Raw genomic sequence first — 21,177 nt, 5'->3', positions numbered from 1 at the left:
AGAGCCCTGCGTAGGAAAACACTTCAAAGTCTATGGGCCTTAAAATAGAACTTTATTTTCGTAGCATGTTGGGAACTTTAGTTAGAAGTATGTGAGATCTAGTTCCTTGACCAGGGATCCAACCAGACCCCCTACATTGGGAGCCTGAGCCTTAGCCACTGGACCACCAGGGAAGACCCTCAGGACTAATTCCTAACAAGCACTTCCACCACTGAGGAGCGCCAAGGCCCTTGACTTCCCCAGGCACTTAGCTGCACCGCAAAGCCTATGGGCCTCCATCTGGGGGGTCGTTCTTGCTGTCTCTGGCCATGTCGCCATGTCCTTCAGGGACACATTCTTCATGTTAAAGCCCACATTGTCACCAGGCAGGGCCTCAGGCAGGGCCTCGTGGTGCATCTCCACAGACTTGACCTCAGTGGTGACATTGCTGGAGGAAAGATGACCACCATGCGTGTTTCATGAAGCTGGTCTCCACACGGCCCATGAGCACAGTGCCAATACCAGTGCAGTAGGAGAAGGGCAGGCAGTCACAACAATTCTAGACCCAACCAATGAGAACTGGCTTCCTGGGAGGTCCCTTGGTTCTTGGGATCAAGGACCAAGGTCACCTGCAGCACTGGTAGGAAGTGCTGAATCTGATGACTGGCTATTTATGCTGTGTATCAGATAAACTGGAAATGCTGGGGGCTTTGGTACTTTATCCCAGCTCACAAGTCAGGATCTGAACCCTGGCAAATCACACACCGGAGCTCATTCAACTCCATCATTCCTATAGAAGCCCTGTCACCTCACCTCCAATCTTGTACAAGTCTTGCAGAGGCAGCCTCAGGGGCTTGATGAATGGGCAAGTGGGAGGGAGGGTGGAGTCCAGAGCTTCCAGCAGAGTCACCCTGGTGGTGCTGCCCTCCTTTCACTCAACCTTCCAGCCCTTGAACCAAGGCATCTGTGGGGATGAGGATGCAGAGCAAAGAGAGGTGAGCCTGGGGCGTGGCTACCTGGGCACCCACCCCAGGACCAGGACCAGGACCCGCTCCAGCTGCCCACCCGCCCAGCTACCCACAGACCCAGCCCGCACTTACGTTGGTGCTGGGCTCCAGCATGTCGCTGTGCCAGCCCTAGATGGTCACAAAGACCGCTGAGGCCTATCTTCTTGATGTAGGCGCTCACTTCCTTCGTGATCTCCTGGAAGCGCGCAGAGCTGTAGGTGGGCTCGGTGGAGTCCATCTTGTTGTCGGGCACGATCAGCTGCTTCACGCCCAAGGTGAAGGCCAGAAGCCCATGCTTGAGGGTCTGCCCCTGCTTGGAGATGCCCGCCTAGAACTCGCCCAGCAGCCGGCCACAATGAACACTGCGCAGTCAGCCTGCAGGACACAGACATCACGGGGTCAAGGGGTTAGTTAGGGGAGGGAGCCCCGGACCGGCTGGGAAGATGTTAGAGCTTCGGGCAGGCCCAAGCCCCTTGGTAAAGCTCCGGGAATGTAGGGAATGGCTTGGGACACTCTCCAGAAAGGGACAAATTCGTGGATCCCTTGGTTGCTGCTGTGCACAGAGGTCCCACCTTCCAGTTAAACTCTCACCCAGTCCCACACATGAGGTTTTAGTTCCTTCCTCCCGGACCCCAAGTGACCTACTTGTCTGGGTGTCAGAAAACTTGGTCCCTGCCCCAGCCTGAAAGGGGGACGGTGTCTGAGCCTCCTCATTAGGGTCTGTCCTCCTCCAGTTCTTTCAGAATTGATGATTGATGTGGGGTGAGGAAAACCTTCTAAGGCTTATGATACTGACCTTCCCCAAGTCCCAGAAATAAAGCCTAAGTTTCCTCCCGTTCCGAACCTCTCCTCCCTCCCTCTACTGCCCCTCCCCCCATAGGGATGCCCCTGGGAACATGGGCTGCTTTACTTGGGTGGTGCCCGTGATCATGTTCTTGATGAAGTCCCTGTGGTCCGGGGCATCAATGATGGTGATGTAGTACTTGCTTGTCTCAGAATTCCACAGGGAGATGTTGATGGCATTGCCACTGCTCTCTCTCTCTGCCTTCTCTGCCTTCAGTTTGTCCTGCACCCAGGTGTACTTGAAGGAGCACTTACCCGTCTACAGAGGGATGGCAGTGAGTAGAGCAGCATCGATGGTGAGCAGAGGGGTCTAGCCTGGCAACTTCAGCAGTTCCTTAGACCTGACAACGCACCCTACTGTCCATGCTCTGCCACCAGACCCACCCAGAAGCTGGACATCCTTCCTCCAGCTCCCCGCCAGTCCTAGACACAGGCACCGCGGGTGCCTTACCTCCACTGCCTCCTGCTCAAACTTCTCAATGGTCCTCTTGTCGATCCCTCCACACTTGTAGATGAGATGCCTGGTGGTGGTGGTGGAGTTGCCAGAGTCCAAATGGCTGATGATAGTGATATGGCTCTTCTCTTTGCCCATGGTGGCGGGTTCCTTCCTTCAGTCACTGTTAAACTGGAGCACGAGGTGGGTGAGGCCAAAGCATTCCAGGCAGACCCCCTGTCTCCTATCCTCCCCTCCACCTCGCTCATGCCAAGCACCCCCCTCCCCACTTCATGGCCTAGCCCAGAGCCTACAACAGGGTAGTGTCAACTGAAAAGTAAAACCAACTTGCCAGGCTCACACCCCGGTAAGGGTCAGGGTCCCAGGGGCATAGCCGGTACTTCCAAGTACATAGTCCTGGCCCAACCATCTTTCTCCTGTGTGGGCCTTCCCCAGAACATGTGGGGGCTTAGCCATCCCCCATTCCTCCCATCCCCCCACCCCACCCCCACTCCTGACCCACTTTTTGCACAAGAAGCCCTGACATTCCATACTTTCAGCTTTTCCCCTGCCCCCTGCAAGTCCCTACCTCTAGGGAAGAACGAATGAAGTCGACCCAGCAAGAACTGTGGCAAATGTGATGGTAGTTAACATCAAGATGTCTTGCTTCCTCCTTTTATAAACCTAACACTGGACCCTCCTTCTGGTTCCACCCACATCTAATGCCCAGAGCCAAAACTGATTTAGGAAATACCATTCTCTACCCTCAAGCTCAATTTCACAGACTTCTTCCTTGATGGATTGGATATTTGGATGAAGAGAGGGTAGGTGACCAATGTTGACAGCAGCACTATTTACAATAGCCAAGGATATGGAAGTAACCTAAACAGATGAATGGGTAAAGAAGATGTGAAATGTATATAGTGATATATAGATAGAGAGAGAGAGAGAGAGATTGAGATCTACACAATGGACTATTACTCAACCATAAAAAAGAATGATATAATCTCATTGGCAGCAACATGGATGGACCTAGAGATTACCATACTAATTGAAGTAAGGAAGACAGAGTAGGACAAAAATCATATGACATCACTTATATACGGAATCTAAAAAGGTGATACAAATGAGCATATTTACAAAACAGAAACAGACTCACAAACATAGAAGACAAACTTATGGCTTCCAAAAGGGAAAGGAGATGGGGAGGAAGGGATTAATTAGGAGTTTGGGATTAAGAGATACACCCTATTGTATATAAAATAGATAAACAATAAGGATTTACTGCTGAGCACAGAGAATTAAAGTCAATATCTTGTAATAGCTTACAATGGAAAAGAATCTGAAAAAGAATCACTTTGCAGCACACCTGAAACTAACACAACACTGTAAATCACCTATACTTCAATTTAAAAAAAAACTGATAGATGTGAAAGGAGATATAAAGTCATAGTTACAGTTAGAGACTTTAAACTCCCTCCCTCAGTAATTGATGGAACAATTAGAAATCAACAAGACTAGAGAAGAACTCAACAAAGATATCAGCTAACAGGAGCTAAGAGACCTTTATTGAACACTGTACCCAACAACAGAAGAACAAATATTCTTTTCAAGCACCCATGGACCATCTACCAAAACAGACCCTATCTTGAGTCATAAAAGATACCTCAACAAATTTTAAAAGAATTGGAATCATACAGAGTATGTTCTCTGAATGCAATGGAATTAAATCAGTATCAGTAATGGAAAGGTTACAGGAAAACCTGCAAACACTTGGAATCAAAATAACCCATGGGTTCAGAAAGAAGTTTAAAGGGACATAAAAATATATATTGAATTTAATGAAAATGAGAACCCAACTTATCCACATTTAGGAATGCAGCTAGAGTAATGTTGAGAGAAAAACACAGCAATAAATATAGATACTTGCAACAACTTGGTTAGATCTCAAGGGCATTGTGCTGAGTGAAAAAAGCCAGTCTCATAAGGTCACATAAGGTGATTCTACTTATATAACATTCTCAAGATGAAAAAATTATAAAGATGGAAAAGAGATTAGTGGATTTCAGAGGTTAAGGATAGTTGGAGGGGGCGGGTGCATGTGATAATAAAGGGGTTGCATGAGGGAAGTCTTTGTGGTGAAGTAATGATTCTGTTATCTTGATCCTGTGGTGGCTACACAAATCTATACTTGTGTTAAAATGGCATAGAGCTATACACATACATTATACCAATATTAAATTCCTGGTTTTTATATTGTACTATAATTATGTGTGATGTGACTATTGGGAGAAAATGGGTGAAGAATACACAGAAACTCTTTGTACTATCTTTGCAGCTTCCTATAAATCTATAATATTTCAAAATTAAAAGTTTTTCAAAATGAATTAAAGAAATCATTGCCTTCCCTAATGAAATTACATTCTCTCCTGAAATGTCAATTATGGTATCAAATTAATTAAATTTATAGCTACATAGTGTGCACAGCATCATTAAAAGGCTTTTGACCTTCATGGCTTTTGACCCTCAGTATGTATGCATGTGCGTATATACATATATATATCTATCTCGCTGTTTGAACTACCTGTGAGCTCTTATAAACTTTCAAGGCTCAGTTTATAAATCTTATCTTTCCTATGGTGTTTTCCTTGGTCCCTCCACACCTACTCTACAAGCAAAGCTAATTTTACCTTTCCATGTGTTCCCAAAGCATTTTGGACCTATCTATGATATAGCAGTTAATACCTCTGTTACAATACTTGTTGATGTATTTGGTCTCCTCTATTAAACAGAGTTTCTTAAGGGTAGATATTCTAATTTACCCTTCAATGTATATCCATGGCCAAAAACTATGCCCATGCAAAATAGTCACTGAATAAAACCAAGTAATGAAAGTCGCATATAATAAGTTACAGAAAAGGATAAACTATGAAACGATTCTATAATCTTTCATTCTAAAAGTCCAAGCAAAACCTTGAAGGGAAAAAAAAGACTTTGATTTTGGATAATAATAGACACTAACTATTATCTCTCGTTTAAATGTATTTTAGCAGTTTGATATCAAAAATACTAAAATTTTAAGTAAACCTTATCCCTAAAAGAATATTCTTTAAAACTGCACTGCCAGGATAGCTAAATACACCTCTATCATACTGAGTCTCCTGAAGATACCAACTATAAACTCAGTGCAAAAACAAAACAAAATAAAACAAATAAACAGACAAAAATGTACCTGAAATTACTGGAGATTGACCATAAGGAAGAGGGAAATCATCACTTGGACAAAGGGAAAGGAATCTACCATGGTGAGTTTCCTGTTTTTATGACTTTTAACCTGAGAGTGCAGGTAGTCAGTGCCTAGTGGTGTTACTAAAAGTATTTATTAAAACCCATAGATAGTCCTTGTAGACTGAAGAACTAGAAGAAAGAATTTAAGATACTACAGCAACTTGACAGTGAAGGGGGACTTCTGGAAAAGAGAGATAAATAGAGAGGACCCTCAGCTTCTCTATATAACTGTGCCCAAATCTCTGGTAGCCCCTGAACCATGCAACCAGAAGCCACCCAGCTAAGGATAAGGGAATATAATTTAAATTGGAGCTTCCACCCGAGAGAAAGAGTTTTCAGTTTGAGTCCAAACAAGTTAATTGTCTAAACAAACAAACATCCAACAAACAAAAAATAAACATTCCTCATAAGAAAGTAACAGAATTTGGAGCCACCACACATAATATTCAGAATGTCTAGAATATAATGCCAAATCACTTTACAAATGAAGAACCAAGAAAATATCAACAATTCTCAAGAGAAAAGACAATGAACAGAAACTAATCCCAAGATAACCTCTGTGTTAGAATTAGTAGACAAAGCTTTTATGCCTGCTGTTGTAACTCTGCTCAGTGAAGTAAGGGAAAACATGCTTGTGATGAATAAGAAGACAGGAAATATCAGCAAAGAAATAGAAACTATAAAATAAAATCAGGTTTTTCATTCTAAAATGAAAAAACATGAAATGTGAATAATAAATCGGTAGATGGGCTGAAAGCTGAATGAATACATAGCAGAAAGGATCAGTGAACTTAAAGATAGATCAATGAAATCATCCAATCTGAGTAACAGAGGGAAAAAATAATGAAACCAAATGATCAGGATTTATAGGAATATAACAAAGGATCTAACATATGTGTAATTGATGTCCCAGAAGGAAAGGAGAGAATATGGCAGAAAAAAATATTTGAAGAAATAATAGATTTAAAATTCTCAAATTTTGTTAATGATATATTTATGGATTCAAAAAGCTCAGTGAACCCCAAGTAGAATAAGTGCAATGAAAACCATATGCTTAGGCACATCATAGTCACACTGTTAAAAAAAATAATCAAAAGTAAAAATACCATGAAAGCATCTAGAGAAAAATTATACATTACATTAAGGGACAACAATTTGAATGCCTACTAATTTCTCATCAGAAATAATGGAGGCCAAAAGACAGTAGAACAAAACTGTTAAGTGCTGTAAAATTCCCTGAAATCATTGTTTCTTATAGTTAGTTAAGGAAAACCATATCACACATATATGAAAATAGTGTTTTTTTCATTTCTTTTCACAAATTTTCAAGTCTCACATCACAGAACTCTAAGTGAAAATTTGGTACAATCTTAGGAGCATAGGCATTTCAGTAGCGTGTCTCCATGTCAATTAAAACTGCCTAGGCTATAGATCTAAATATCATGTGTCCTTGTTATTGTTAACAATCTAAAGTTTAATATTCACATAAGACTCCAACAGAGATGCCAGGTTACTTCTACATGTTCTTCATTGAATTTTCTAGTACTTGAACTGCAATAACTATACTAAGCATTTCCTACCTTCAAGTTCTTGTTTCTTTCCTCTCCCTTTACTCCTGGTACTTGATCTCATTCTGACATCAGAATTGAAGATTTTTGAAGGAGAACAAAATTGAAGAAAGAAATATTGATTTATTCAGCTCTATCCATTTATTCATTCTATTATTTAATAAACATTTGCAATAAATTCCAGATGGATGAAGGAAACTGCTAAGAGAGCTATTAGAAATAAGGGATGTGATAGGGGAGTACATTCTCAGGAGAGTTATTGGAAAGAGTGAAGACTCAGAGTGAAGAATGAACCTGGTGTGTCTAAGGAATAGACACAGCCATTTGGTTGGCAAAGTGTGAACAAGTGGAGAGATCACAGCTGAGAAGTAAACAGAGGCCAGGAAGGCCATGATAAAGGGTTGGGTTTTATTCTAAATGTGATGGTAAGCCTTGGGTTTTAGGCTGAGATTAGTAACATGTCTAAGCGTTTTTTAAAATTCTGCCAGCTGCTCTGCTGAAAGTAGACTGAAGAGGGTCCAAGAGTCAAGGCACAATATCCATTAGGAGGTGCTGAATACTTCTGGAGGTTAGGGTGTTGTGGTCCACTCTGGTAGTGGTTAATATTGACAGGACTCAGTAATGGGCTGCAAGTGGTAAATGAGAAAAAGAGGGGGACTCCACAAGGGCCCCTAGATTTTGGCTTGAAAATCTGCATGGGTTGTGGTGGAGTGACATTAACAGATATAGAGGGGACACAGGGTGGTCAAGGTGTAAGGGAGGGATTTTTAAAAAGAAAAATGAATGAAGAAATGTAATGAGGAATAGAGAGTTTATAAGAGAGACCCTTGCTGATAGCTTAGATTGAAAAATATTGTCATAAGGTTGTAGTTTATGTAGATTAGAGGAATGGATATGATCACCTGGAGAGTGTGTGTATGTTGAGATTGTGTGGGAAATCAACATTTATAAAGACTGAGAAGAATCATTCAGGTAAGTTAAAGAAAAATTAGAAGAGAGTAATGTATTGGAAACAAAAGGAGAGTGCTTCAAAAAGAGAATAGAAAACACCCTGTAATTCTGAACACCCTGCAATTCCCAGCTTGTAACTTTTTTAAAAATTAAAGTTAGTAAAGGCTTCTTGAACAAATGGCTGAATCCCAGTCTCAGACAAGATATATACAATATGGATCTGGAAAGTTTGTCGTAGTGGAAAGCAAAAGAGCTATCGGTGATTACTGAGGTTGTACAAGCAGGATAAGGGTCCAGTTTGAAATATTTCCTACTGACCAAAATTGAGAATATTTGAGTATCAAAAAGAACAATAATTTAATGGATAAAAACATAATAAAATATTTTTAAATCCCTGAGTTCAGGATCACGCTAAAAACAACCTCAGTGTACACTTTTGGAGGATGATAGAGAACCAACTAATTATTCCATACATTGGCAAATAAAAGGAAAGGATCAAGGCTCAAGACATTGAAAGAGGTCACCAGATTATCTGCTGAGAGTATTGAGAGATATGGTGAAAATGCTAGGTAATTTCAAAAATGGGTTTTGGGAATATGAGAAATGTGAAAGAGAGTTTAGCTGGGAAAAATAGGACAATACATGGGGTTGAATACCTTTATTCTGAAAAGGTTTTAGTTACTTTGAGGCACTCAATAGCCATGTATGGGGGCTGACCAAACATGTAATGGTATTTTGCAGGACAAGTGCACCAGAGAAAGGAAAGAAAGCAAGGACTTTTCAATGGAATGAGGAGTTGAAGATTTCTCCCCTCTCTTTATTTTTCTGATCTTGACATCCTTTTTTGACATCCAGTTAAGTAGCTATGGCCTTCATTTTTCTGCACAGTCTATATTCCATCTTTATTCACATCCTTGTTGATTTTCTATTAATGTGCAGTAAATAGTTGTTGATTTTTGTGGTGTATACATCTAAAGGATTGACAAGTGTATAGAGTCATGTTTTTACCACCACAGTTCCATATGGAAGAGTTCTAAACCCCAACTCCAAATTCTCCTATGCTACTCCTTTAAAGACAACTCTTCTGCCCACCCCATGGCTCCAAGCATCATTTACTTGTTTTCCTCCCTATAGTTTTCCTTTTGCAGAATGTCATATAATTGGAATCACACACCATCTAGCCTTTCAGGCCTGAGTTCTTTCATTTGGCACGATGCATCTCAGATTCATCCATGTTTATGCATGAATCTAAAGTCCATTCTTTTTATTGTTGCACAGTATTCCATCATATGGATGTACCTTAGTTTTTCTAAGCACTTGTGGAATGATAGCTACTGTTTTCCATTTTTTAACTATTATAAGCAAAGCTGCTGTAAATATTCATGTATAGGTTTTTGTGGGGGTCATACAGTACGTACATGTTTAACTTTATAAGGAGCTGAAATACAGCTTTCCAAAATGGTTATGCTGTCTTACATTGTCACCAGCAACGTATGAGAGCTCCAAATGATCCACCTCCATGTGAATGCTTGGTGTTTTTAATTTTTTAAATTTAAGATCTACTTTAGGTATGTTACAGTATCTTATTTTTAGTTTGATTAGCATTTGCCTAATAATTAGTGATGTTGAGCATATTTTCTCAAATTTTTTAATTGAAGTATAGTTGATTTACAATTTTATGTTAATTTCAGGTGTATAACATAATGGATCAATATTTTATAGGTTATACTCCATTTAAAATTATTATAAAATACTGGCTATATTCTCTGTGCTGTACATTACACCCTTGTATCTTATTGATTTTATACCTAGTAGTTTGTACCTCTTAATCACCTTCCCCAATCCTGGGCTTCCCCCAACCCCTCTTCCCACTGGTAACCACTAGTTTGTTCTCTGTATCCAGGAGTCTGTTTCTGTTTTGTTGTATTTCTCCATTTGCTTCATTTTTTAGATTCCACATATAAGTAGAAGCATGAAGTATTTGTCTTTCTCTGTCCAACTTACTTCACTAAGCATAATACCCTCCAGGTCCATCCATGTTGTTGCAAATGGCAAAAATTCATTCTTTTTATGGCTCAATAATTTTCCATTGTATATATATATATATATATATCTCCCATTTGTTTCCATTTGCATGAAATATCTTTTCCCATTACCTCACTTTCAGTATGCGTGAGTCTTTAGCTCTGAAGTGAGTCTCTTATAAGCGGCATATAGATGGGTCTTGGGTCTTGTTTTTTCTATCCAATCAGCCACCCTATGTCTTTTGATTGGAGCATGTAGTCCATTGACATTTAAAGTCATTATTGATAGGAATGTACTTAGTGCCATTTTGTTATTTGTTTTATGGTTGTTTTTATAGTTCTCTGTTCTTTTCTTCTTCTGTTCATTTCTTTCCTTGTGGTTTGGTGATTTTCTTTAGTGGTATGCTTGTATTCCTTTCTCTCTAGTTTCTGTGTGTCTTTTGTAGGTTTTTGATTTGTATTTACTATGGGTTCATATATGGTGACCTATAACTATATCTACTTGTTTTAAACTGGAGGTCATTTAAGTTCAAACACACTCTAAAAGATCTACATTTTTACTCCTCTCCCCACATTTTGTGTTTTTGATGTCATATTTTACATCTTCAAGCCTATCCCTTAACTGTTCATTGTAGTTATAGTTGATTTTATAATTTTTGTCTTTTAACCTTTGTACTAGCTTATTTAAGTGGTTGAACCACTTCCTTTACCATATACTTGCCCTTACTTGTGGGATTTTTCCCTTCCTATAATTTCTTATTTCTTGTTGTAACCTTTTCTTTTCCACTTAGAGAAGACTCAAGATGGGTTTAGTATTGATGAACTCCTGTAGTTTTTACTTGTCTGAGAAGCTCATTATGTCTCCTTCAATGAAAATCTTGCTGGGTAGAGTATCCTAGGTTGCAGGTTTTTCCTTTCATCACTTTGAATATATCATGCCAGTCCCTTCTGGCTTGCAAAGTTTTTGTCGAAAAATCAGTTGATAGCCTTATGGGGGTTCCCTTGCATGTGACTCTTTATTTTTTCTTGCCGCCTTTAAAAGTCTTTATATTTATCATTATCTTTATCTTCCTGTGGGTTTCTTTGGGTTCATCTTGTTTGGGATTCTCCTTGCTTCCTGTACCTTGATATCTGTTTCCTTCTTTGGGTTTAGGAAGTTTTCAACCATAATTTCATCAAATATATTTCCTGCCCCTTTCTTTCTCTCTTCTTCTGGAACCCTTATAATACAAATGTTAGTATGCTTGATGTTGTCCCAGAGGTCCCTTAAATGATCCTCTTTTTTTTATTATTTGTTTTTCTTTTTGCTATTCTGATTAGGTGATTTTCACTATTCTGTCTTCCAGATTGCTTAAGTGTTCTGTATCACCTAATCTGCTGTTAATTCCTTCTACTGTATTTTTCAGTTCCATTATTATATTCTTCAGCTCTGTTTTGTTCTTTTTTATATTTTCTAGTTCTCCTTTGAAATTATCATTTGTTCATCTACTGTTTTCCCAAAGTCATTTCTCATTTCTCATTCTTATTATTATTGCTTTCAACTCTTTATCAGGTAAACTATTTATCTCTTTTTCATTAGGGTTTTTCAGGGTTTTTTCCTTGTTCTTTCATTTGAAACATATTCTTCTGTCTTCTCATTTTGTTTAACCTTCTCTGTCTCTACAAAATTAGGTGAAACAGTTATCTATCCCAGTCTTTGAAGGCAAATCCTTGTGTGGGAACATCCCTTTGCAGTCTATGTGTGCCCAGTGGCTTTGGTGGGAGATCTGGATCTGAAATGAACACAGGCTGTGCCTTCCCCTTGGGTTATCTGGCACCCATCACCTTGCTGGGAGGTAGGGCTAGATTCAGAGGGGCTGAAGCCAAAGCCAGGTGTGAGCCTGGGCTTCTTCTAGGCTCAATGGCAGTCACTGTCTTATTGGGGGTGGGGTCAGGGCCCAAGGGGCTAGAGCAGGAGCACTGAGGGAGTTGGGTTTCTCCCAGATATAAGAGCCATCTCTATGATGATTGAGGGTATGGCTGGAGTCTGAGGTCTTGGGGCTGCACTTTTGCACTGGTTTTACTTTTTCCCAGGTATGCCACCTTGGTTAGAGACTGGGTCGGGACTGAAGGGGCTGGAGTCATACTACTCAGCTGTTTCCACATGTTCCCAAGTCTGCACACATATGCACACACCTGCAGTGGCAACCTCTACCCTGGAGCTGGTTCCACTCCCTCCCACGTCTGTACACAGACTCCTGCTCTGGCAATATCTGCCTCTGCCCTGGTCAGAGGCAGGGTCAGGGCCCAAAACAGTTCTGTTCCCTCCAAGTGTGCACACTCTCCTTGGCAATGGCTGCCTCCACCTTAGTGGGGATCAGTGCCAGAGAGGAGATGCAGGAGCAGGAACCCAGTGTGGGCTGGAGGGCATACTGGGTAATCCTGGTAATCAGGCCAGAACACCAGGCAGTTTTCAATCTGTAGCCTCCACAGTGTTCCCAGGAGTAAGCAAGACTGTGTGCACACTCTCCAAGAACAGATTCTGGGTTTCTTACAACTCTCTCATAAGCCCCTCTGGTTTTCAAACCAACTAAGGGGCTTGTCTTCCTGGTGTCAGACCCCAGGGCTGGCATGCCCAATGTGTGGCTTGAACCCCATGCTCCCCAGGGAGGATCCATGAGCCTGTGATATCACCCGCCTCTAGGGGTGCAGGTCCCATCTAGATCACGTCTCCTGTCCTCCTACCAAACCCAATGTGATTCTTTCTTTACAGCCTTGGTTGTAGAGGAGCCAGTCTGCTAGTCTTCAGGTCAATTTCAGCAAGAGTTGCTCTATGTGTAGTTATAGTTTTGATGTGTTCATGAGGGAGGTGAGCTCAAAGTCCTCTTACTTCACCATGTCCTGCCAAGTGACATGGCCTTCATTTTGCAAGCTCACTCTTCCTATGACTTAGCCACATCCTTTTAGAGAGTTCCAGACCCTTGCTCCTTTTTTTAGTCCCTCACTCACTTGCATCTTTGAGCCAGCTTACTCCTATGGTGCTTTTCTCTGGGTTTATAACTGTGCACCAGTTCTTCTTTCTGCTGCCCGTGAAAGTGATTATTTTCCAGAAGTCTGTTCTTGAACCTCTTTTAATATCTATATGTCAGTGAAATCATTCTAAGGTAGGCATTCTCAAAATGTGGTCCCCAGACCAGTAGCATAAGCATTTGCCTTGTTAGAATGGTAATTTGCCTGGCCCCATGGTCTACTGCATCAGAATCCTTAGGCGTGAGGCCCAGCAATCTGTGGTTTAACAAGCCCTCCAGGTAATTCTGATGCAAGTTAAAGTTTGAAACCCACTGCCCTAAAGTATAGGGAACAGACTATCTGCATCAAAATCCTTGGGGTGCTAGTGGAATATATGGATTTCTTTGTCCCATCCTAAGCCCACTGAATCAGAATCTCTGAGGTCAGAACCACCAACTCCAAGATATTCTTATTCCCACTAAAGTCTGAAAATCTGTACTTTATACTCTCTCTCTCAGAGCTCTACTAATAAGGCTTCAGTTATAATTTCTGCACAAATAGTACCTCAACATATACCGTTAGGCTTTATTTTCAATTTCCTATCAGACATGTCCAGAAATAACTTTTGCTACCACCTCGAAGTTATATATTCTAATACGATGCTCATTGCTCCTCTTTTCCCTCCTTCAAATGGCTTCTGACTTTATTTCTGCTCCCAATCATTCTGGTCTGAATCTCATTAACCAGGAGTTATATTTGCCAAATATAACTCCCTTGATCACAAATTCAACTGTGATTTCTACTTAATAACAGAAACAGGTATTTTATTTTCTAAAATACCTTTTGCTTTTCATGAATACTGCTATTACTCTATTGCCTGGCTAGAAATTACATCACATTGTCTTTCAAGAATATTTTCTGTGACAAGAGTAAAATAATGCTAAGATTTTGAGTCACTTGGACCCAATTGGATTTGGGCACAAACTAAGAATTCTTGAATCCAGGACTGAAACTCAGGTCTCGGCTTTCAAATCTCAGTTCCTTTGTAGTAATTGATGCTCTGCAAAATGTTTAATTTCTGGATAACTGTTCTTCATTCATTATTTGATGTAGAACAGAGTCTGTTATATAACCAATCAGTTATCCACGGGATTTAGTAAGTGCAGTAGCAACTAGATCTCAGAATATTCTTCCACAAGAAATGTTAGCATATATTATTAATGGACAGAGCATCCTTAAATTTGAATATAGTACTGCATGGTGATTAAAGGAAAAAACAGAGTACATTTCTCCATTGACAAATAGTTTTTGGGTTGGGGGAGAAAAAACCTCATAAAAATATAAGAAAATTAATTCACATGGAGTGTTTTGCAGCATTCATGATGTCTCTGTAGTATTACCACAAAAGCACTTCATATTTTTGAACAGTTTTTCTTTAGTTATATCTCTTACTACTGTTATAATAATTACATCCTGGGTTTGTTAGAGTCACAAATGTCAGAGTTGAAGAGTACCTGGGAGGTCATCTATTTCTTACTCCACTTTGTATTGATGAAGGAAACTTAAGATAAGGAAGGTAATAGGATTTGCCCAAAGTTATGCCACTAACTAAGTGGCAGAGCTGAGATTATAAAAACCCAAGTCTCTTGATGGTCAGCTTTCTTTGATCTTCCTTTGTGAGCAGTCAGGAAGTATGACAAACAGAAGATAGAGAGGAAGAGGCCAGCAGGAAAAGCTGTGAGGCAGAAGGAAGGACTGGATAATCAGAGCAAAGATAAAAGGAAATGGTGTCGCTGATGTCATCAACTATAAGAACGGAGACTGAGGAGGGCAATACCTAAATCTTTAACAGCTTTACATTCAATTTCACAAAGTAAATAGATAAGACAACAAACCCAAGTCACACGCCTTTTTTAAACTAAGAAGCTTTATGTGCAATATCTGAACTTCACCCTAAAAAAAACCATTTTCTCACAGCATGTGACTGTTCATGTTTGACAGCCAGTGATGACTGCCACCAACCCTCACCTCTGTGCCGTAACCAACATACCAAAATTAGAACAATAATTTGGCCTTCCACAGACAGCCTCAAAGGAGCTATTACAGGTAGTCCAGGAAATAATGTATTTCATGGAATGATTATAATTATAGTGTTCCTTATAAATAATATGTACTTTTGAAAGTCCACAATTATGCCTAGAGTAACAGAGTATAATTGCTAGATATTTTACTTTCCCTGTGTGTACACAGATTTTGTTTCGCAATGTTCTTCAGATTCCCAAATTAGATCCCAGAGGTAACTGTCTTTATCTTTTCTCTCTCTGCTTTTTATCAGCTTCTTCAGTACAGAAACATACAGGTGACCCATTGCTCTCTGCCCCTCTCCAGACTGTAAATAGCAAATAGGGTTCAGGTTTTCAGCATTTGTGTATTTAATACCACACACACACACACACACACCAAACAAACCTATTGCCAAAACTCCAGAAAACCAAAATCTTTTAAGACATTGTATGGGTTCTACACTAACAGAACGGGACATCTTTCTGAAGGCAAGTGTCTGCTGGGATACTGCTACTAGTCCTCTGCTATATGGGCTGCATGATGGTAGACCTATGGACCAACATTAAACTCACCATTTGTCTTTCCACACTTCATGACTGACTGCCTAGGAAGTAATAATTTTTATTCCATTACTGTGAGGGAACATTGTGAGGAAAAATTCAGAGGCAGGAAATTTGAAGGACTATTCAGTTTCTCTACTGATCTATACCTACAATTCACCTTCAATTTTGCTACTGAAGTTGGTGGCCTAAAATACAGATCTAATCAACTATGTCACTTCCATGCTCACAAATTTAGTAATTTGCCTCTACCTATAAGATAAAGTTCCACCTCCTTACATCATTTTAGGTCCTCCTAACCTACCATAGGTCTTTGTCTTACAAAATCCCTACCAGCTTCCTCACCACACTTTCTCACTCATACCAGCATTCACTCACTCCTTTGCTTCTGCCCACACCTCACACATACTTCCTCTCTTCTTTCCCATTTTCACCTGTGGGAGTTAATAGCTTAAATGCCCTTCTTTCATGAAACTATTCCACCAGTTGGAAATAATCTCATCCTTATGCATACTCTCAAACCTTTTCTAAGAGTTTCCTTTTTAATATATGCACCCAAGCCTGTGTGTGCATCCAAGTCTGGGGGTTCCAAAGGGGGAATATGCAGACTTCAGACTTGTGGGCAAGATGTCCACACACATACAGACCAGGTACCTCATAGTATGGGATGGTGCCAAGAGTAGAAAAAAAAAACATAACTTTTTTTTTTAGCTTGAAGGATTTATTTTAAATATTTAGGCACATAATATATGAGCTTCTTGCCTTGGGCCCCCAAAATGTTAAAGACAGACATGAACTGAATTGGGAGTTGTGGAAAAATAGTAAGCTCCTTGCTTCTGCAAGTGTTCAAGCACAGATTAGGCAACCACTAGGCTGGGATTGTTTTCTTTCTTCTTCTGCTTTCTTAAAACTTTTAAAACTATTACATCATGGGGCCTAAAAGGCCAGGTTTGAATTTAGAACTCTCACCCTCCTTTGTGGTCCATGAGAATACAGCAGCAGCAGGCCTGGCCCCTGGCGATGGCTTCCCCTCATTCTCTTGCCCCCTTTGGTGCTAATCCACACTATATATATGTGTTCAATATTGAGAATTTCACATAAACATAAAAAATACTTGTAATTACATCATCCATAAAGATGTATGCTCACAAATATTTACTGAAATTTCTTTCTCATAGTGCAAAAAGGGAAATAATGAAATATCTATCAATGGAGAGAGATAAATGAAGTATGTTACAGCCATTCAATGGGATATTGTTAAAAATTTAAATATATGTTTGATATAAAAATTGAAATTATATTATATAATTTAAAAGTTGGTTAGATGTAATATGCATACTATGATTCCATGTTTATAAAATGCATATTTAGCATTAAAAATAGTCACATTTATTGTGTGTACAATGTGTTCTCATGGTTGTGTTATAATATAGTGTTAAGGGCACAGGTTTGGGGATTTATCTGACTTCTTTTGTTCCTCCACTTAACCAGCTCCATAATTTTGCAGGACTCTCCAAGTCCCAGTTTATTCATCTGTAAGAAGAGAATAATCATATTTACCTCATGGAATTTTCTGAATAATTAAGGATATTCTATATGTAAAGTGCCTAGCACAGTACCTCTCTCTCACTCCCCCACCCACACACACACACATGTTCACAACACTTGGGAAAAGACTGACCAAAAGGTCTAACAAATAGTGTTGGTTAAATGGGATTAAACAAATCCTATTTAACAAATAGAGCAGTGGAATTTTGGGCTTATTTTTAGCTTGTTTGTTTATTTTTGTTTAACTATATTTTATGGTAAACTATATTAAATATTTACAAAAGATATGTCTTCAAAATAAAACAAAAATCATTATACAAAGAGACTATTCTGATTATTTAGATGTGAAGTCTTGAATGTTTGAACTAGGGCTGTGGCAATGAGAGTAAAACATAAGGGTAAAAAGTGAAAGACACATTACTTAGAAGTGAGTGTAAATAGAAGGAAAAAGGATGATTCCAAGAATACTGGAAAATTAAGTAGGGAAAGTGGAGATTGACTTGAGAGCAGTGAAAATACTAGCTTTGGTTATGAATATATTGCTAGATGGGATGACAGAGAACCAAGGGGAAGTGAATAAGACATGATTTGGCTGAGCATTAGAGATGGTGTCACACTGCAGATAAAGACTCACAAATTTACATATGTATACAGTTTTATATATTTATATGTTATATATATTTTAATATATTACATACAGTATATATATAAAGAATTATAGTAGAGAACCAAGAGGAAAGCAAACCTGAGTCATGAAACCAACTTTTGAGCCTGAGCCCAAAATATTTAATTTAATTTATGTTTTTCCTGTGCAATATATCTTTGCCCTTATTTATTTTATACAAAGTAGTTTGTATCTCTTAATCCCCTACCCAATCTTGCCCATCCCTCTTTCCTCTCCCCACTGGTAACCACTAGTTGGTTCTCTATGTCATTTGAGTCTGTTTCAGTTTTATTATATTCGTTCATTTGTCTTATTTTATAGATTCCATGTATAAATGATAACGTAGAGTGTCTTTCTCTGTCTGAATTATTTCACTAAGCATAATAACCTCTATACACATTCACCTTGTTGCAAGTAGCAGAATTTCATTTTTATGGCTGAGTAATATTCCATTGTGTGGGTGTGCGTATGTGTGTACACCACATCTTCTTTTTGATTACTGTAATTTGTTGTACAGTCTAAAGACAAGGAGTGTGATATTAATACATCCAGCTTTGTTCCTTTTTCTCAAGAATGCTTTGACTATTTAGGGTCTTTGTAGTTCCCTATAAATTTTAGGAATATTTGTTCTAAACCTGCGAAAAATGTCATTGGTATTTTGATAACAATAGCATTAAATCTGTAGATTGCTTTTGGTAAGATGCATATTTTAACAATATTAATTCTTCCAATCCATGAACACAAATCTCTTTTCATTTATTTGTATCACCTTCAATTTCCTTCATCAATGTTTCACAGTTTTTAGAGTATAGGTCTTTCACCTCCTTGGTTAAGTTTATTCCTAAGTATTTTATACTTTTTGATATAATTTTAAATGGGATTGTTTTCTTGCTTTCTCTTTCTGATAGTTTGTTATTAGTATATAGAAATACAACAGATTTCTGTATATTAATCTGTATTCTACAACTTCTTTGAATTCATTTATTAGTTTTAATAGTTTTTTGGTGGAGACTTTAGGGATTTCCATACATAATATCATGTCATCTGCAAATAGTGACATTTTTACTTCTTCCTTCCCCATTGGATACCTTTTATATATTTTTTCTTGTCTGATTGCTGTGACTAGTACTTTCAATACTATGTTAAATAAAAGTGGTGAGAGTGAGCATTCTTGTCTTGTTCCTGATTTTAGAGAAAGGCTTTCAGCTTTCCACCATTGAGTATGATGTTAGCTGTGGGTTTGTCACAAATGGCCTTTCCTATATTGAAATATATCCCTCACACCAACTTTGATGAGAGTTTTCACCATGAATCAATGTTGAATTTTGTCAAATGCTTTTTCTACTTCTATTGAGATGATCATGTGATTTTTATCCTTCCTTTTGTTAGTGTGGCGATTGATTTCTGAATGTTGAACCATCCTTGCATCCTGGAATAAATCCCACTTGATCATGGTGTATGATCCTTTTTATATATTGTTGAATTTGGTTTGCTAATATCTTATTGAGAATTTTTGTGTTTATATTCATCAGAGATATTGGCCTATAATTTCCTTTTTTGGAGTGTCTGTGTCTGGTTTTGGTATCAGGGTAATTGTGGTCTCATAGAATGAATTTGGGTGTTCCCTCCTCTATAATTTTTTGGAATATTTTGAAAAGGATAGGTATGAACTTTCCTTAAATTTTTAGTAGAATTCCCCTTGGAAGATGTCCAGTCCTGAACTTTTATTTGCTGAGAGTTTTTTTTTTTTTAATTGCAAATTCAATTTCACTACTAGTAATTCATCTGTTCAGATTGCCTGTTTCTTCCTGATTCAGTCTTGGAAAGTTGTATGCTCCTAGAAATTTGTCAATTTCTTATAGGTTGTCCAATTTGCTGGCATATAACTGTTCATAATATTCTCATGATTTTTTGTATCTCTGTATCTCTGTTGTTATTTCTCCTCTTTCTTTTCTTATTTTGCTCATTTTCATCCTCTTTTTTCTTGATGAACCTGGCAAAAGGTTTATCAATTTTGTTTATCTTTTCAAAAACCTGCTCTTTGTTTCATTGATCTTTTCTATTTTTTTTTTTTTGCCTCTCTTTATGGGAAGAAGAGAAATCAGTGATTGATGAGGACAGAGTAGTTAAGAGTAGTGATTCACAAATTGGTAACCCAGACGTAGAAAACCATTCTGTGCTCAAATAATAGAGCGTGTTAAAAAATTTAACACTTTGATGTGCAAAATATGTAGATTTTTCCCAATATTATTATTTTTTATAATCTTCCACTCAACTAAGTAGCTTGGGAGGAGCAGGGATGGAAAGAACATTAACTGGCCATTAACAGTATGGATCTGAGTCTCTTTAGATAAATGTTCTTTCAGGCTCTTATTTCCTCCCCCACCCCTTCTCAACTTAGCATCCAGGTATACTTTATGCATAAAAGTGGGGTTTACATGAAGTCTGAGGCAATTATACACATCTCTTCCCAACTCTGTATTTGGTGATATCATGTTGGTAGTTTAAAATCAGGCCTGGTATATTTATACCACAGAAGCTGTCATATGTTGTAAATCCACATCACTTTTTACCTACCTAATGGCAGTGAAAAACAGGAGGTTCTCTTATTGTCTTCTGGTTTCTCTAATCTTCCTCAAAGATGTCTCTTGTATTCTCAGTCACTGGTCAGCCTCTTAGTAGCCACTGAAGATGTCTACAGCTGGTCGACACAAGACCTGGCCTCTTGGCTTAGTCAGGACCCAGGGGGCTTCACTTGCTGACTAAACCTCACCTTACTCTAATTAGTAAAGATAACTCTGAAAACCTCCACTGTGTCCTTGATCAGACCTCTTGCTGGCAAGTCTCCTCCCTTGACCTCTGAGATGGTTCATCTTGTACAGTGGTTTGCCTCACTCATCTTCAGCAGTAAGCTTACTGGCTCTCTACTCAGCTATTTTCCTCTTCTCCCATAGGTCTTGTAAAAATTCCTGGGATATTTCTATGCCATTTGGGAACTAAAAGAGGTTCAAAGTTGTTAACCTGGACTCCATGGCTACAGGAATGTACCACACTGCTATTTTTACTCTAATGCCAACCCTCCAGTCGGTACCATTGGTTAATGATGTTCTCCCAGAGTTCTTACCCAGAAATGATGTACAAGACACTCTGCTTTGACTTTTCCTCATGGAAGATTTACCTAGCAATCTTCTGCCACAAGATCTTAGTCTAAAAGTGAAACCATTGTACACAAGTGTTCCTCTTCCCTTTGACTCTCTTCT

At 38.9% G+C, this 21,177-nt stretch overlaps 1 pseudogene across 1 annotated transcript; it reads right to left on the bottom strand.

Annotated features, from left to right (window-relative positions):
- Positions 1-265: 265 nt before the first annotated feature.
- On the bottom strand, positions 266-2,421 carry LOC308620751 (elongation factor 1-alpha, oocyte form-like; annotated as a pseudogene). The gene is made up of 5 exons: positions 2,281-2,421; positions 1,897-2,088; positions 1,080-1,361; positions 788-943; positions 266-496 (listed from the first exon to the last, which is right to left on the bottom strand). The product of its transcript is annotated as an elongation factor 1-alpha, oocyte form-like (transcript).
- Between the last annotated feature and the right edge of the window lie 18,756 nt (positions 2,422-21,177).

The sequence above is a fragment of the Mesoplodon bidens genome, assembly GCF_964165515.1.
Source record: "Mesoplodon bidens genome assembly, chromosome: 7".
Classification (NCBI taxonomy): domain Eukaryota; kingdom Metazoa; phylum Chordata; class Mammalia; order Artiodactyla; family Ziphiidae; genus Mesoplodon; species Mesoplodon bidens.
This window is presented reverse-complemented; position numbering and strand designations above follow the sequence as displayed.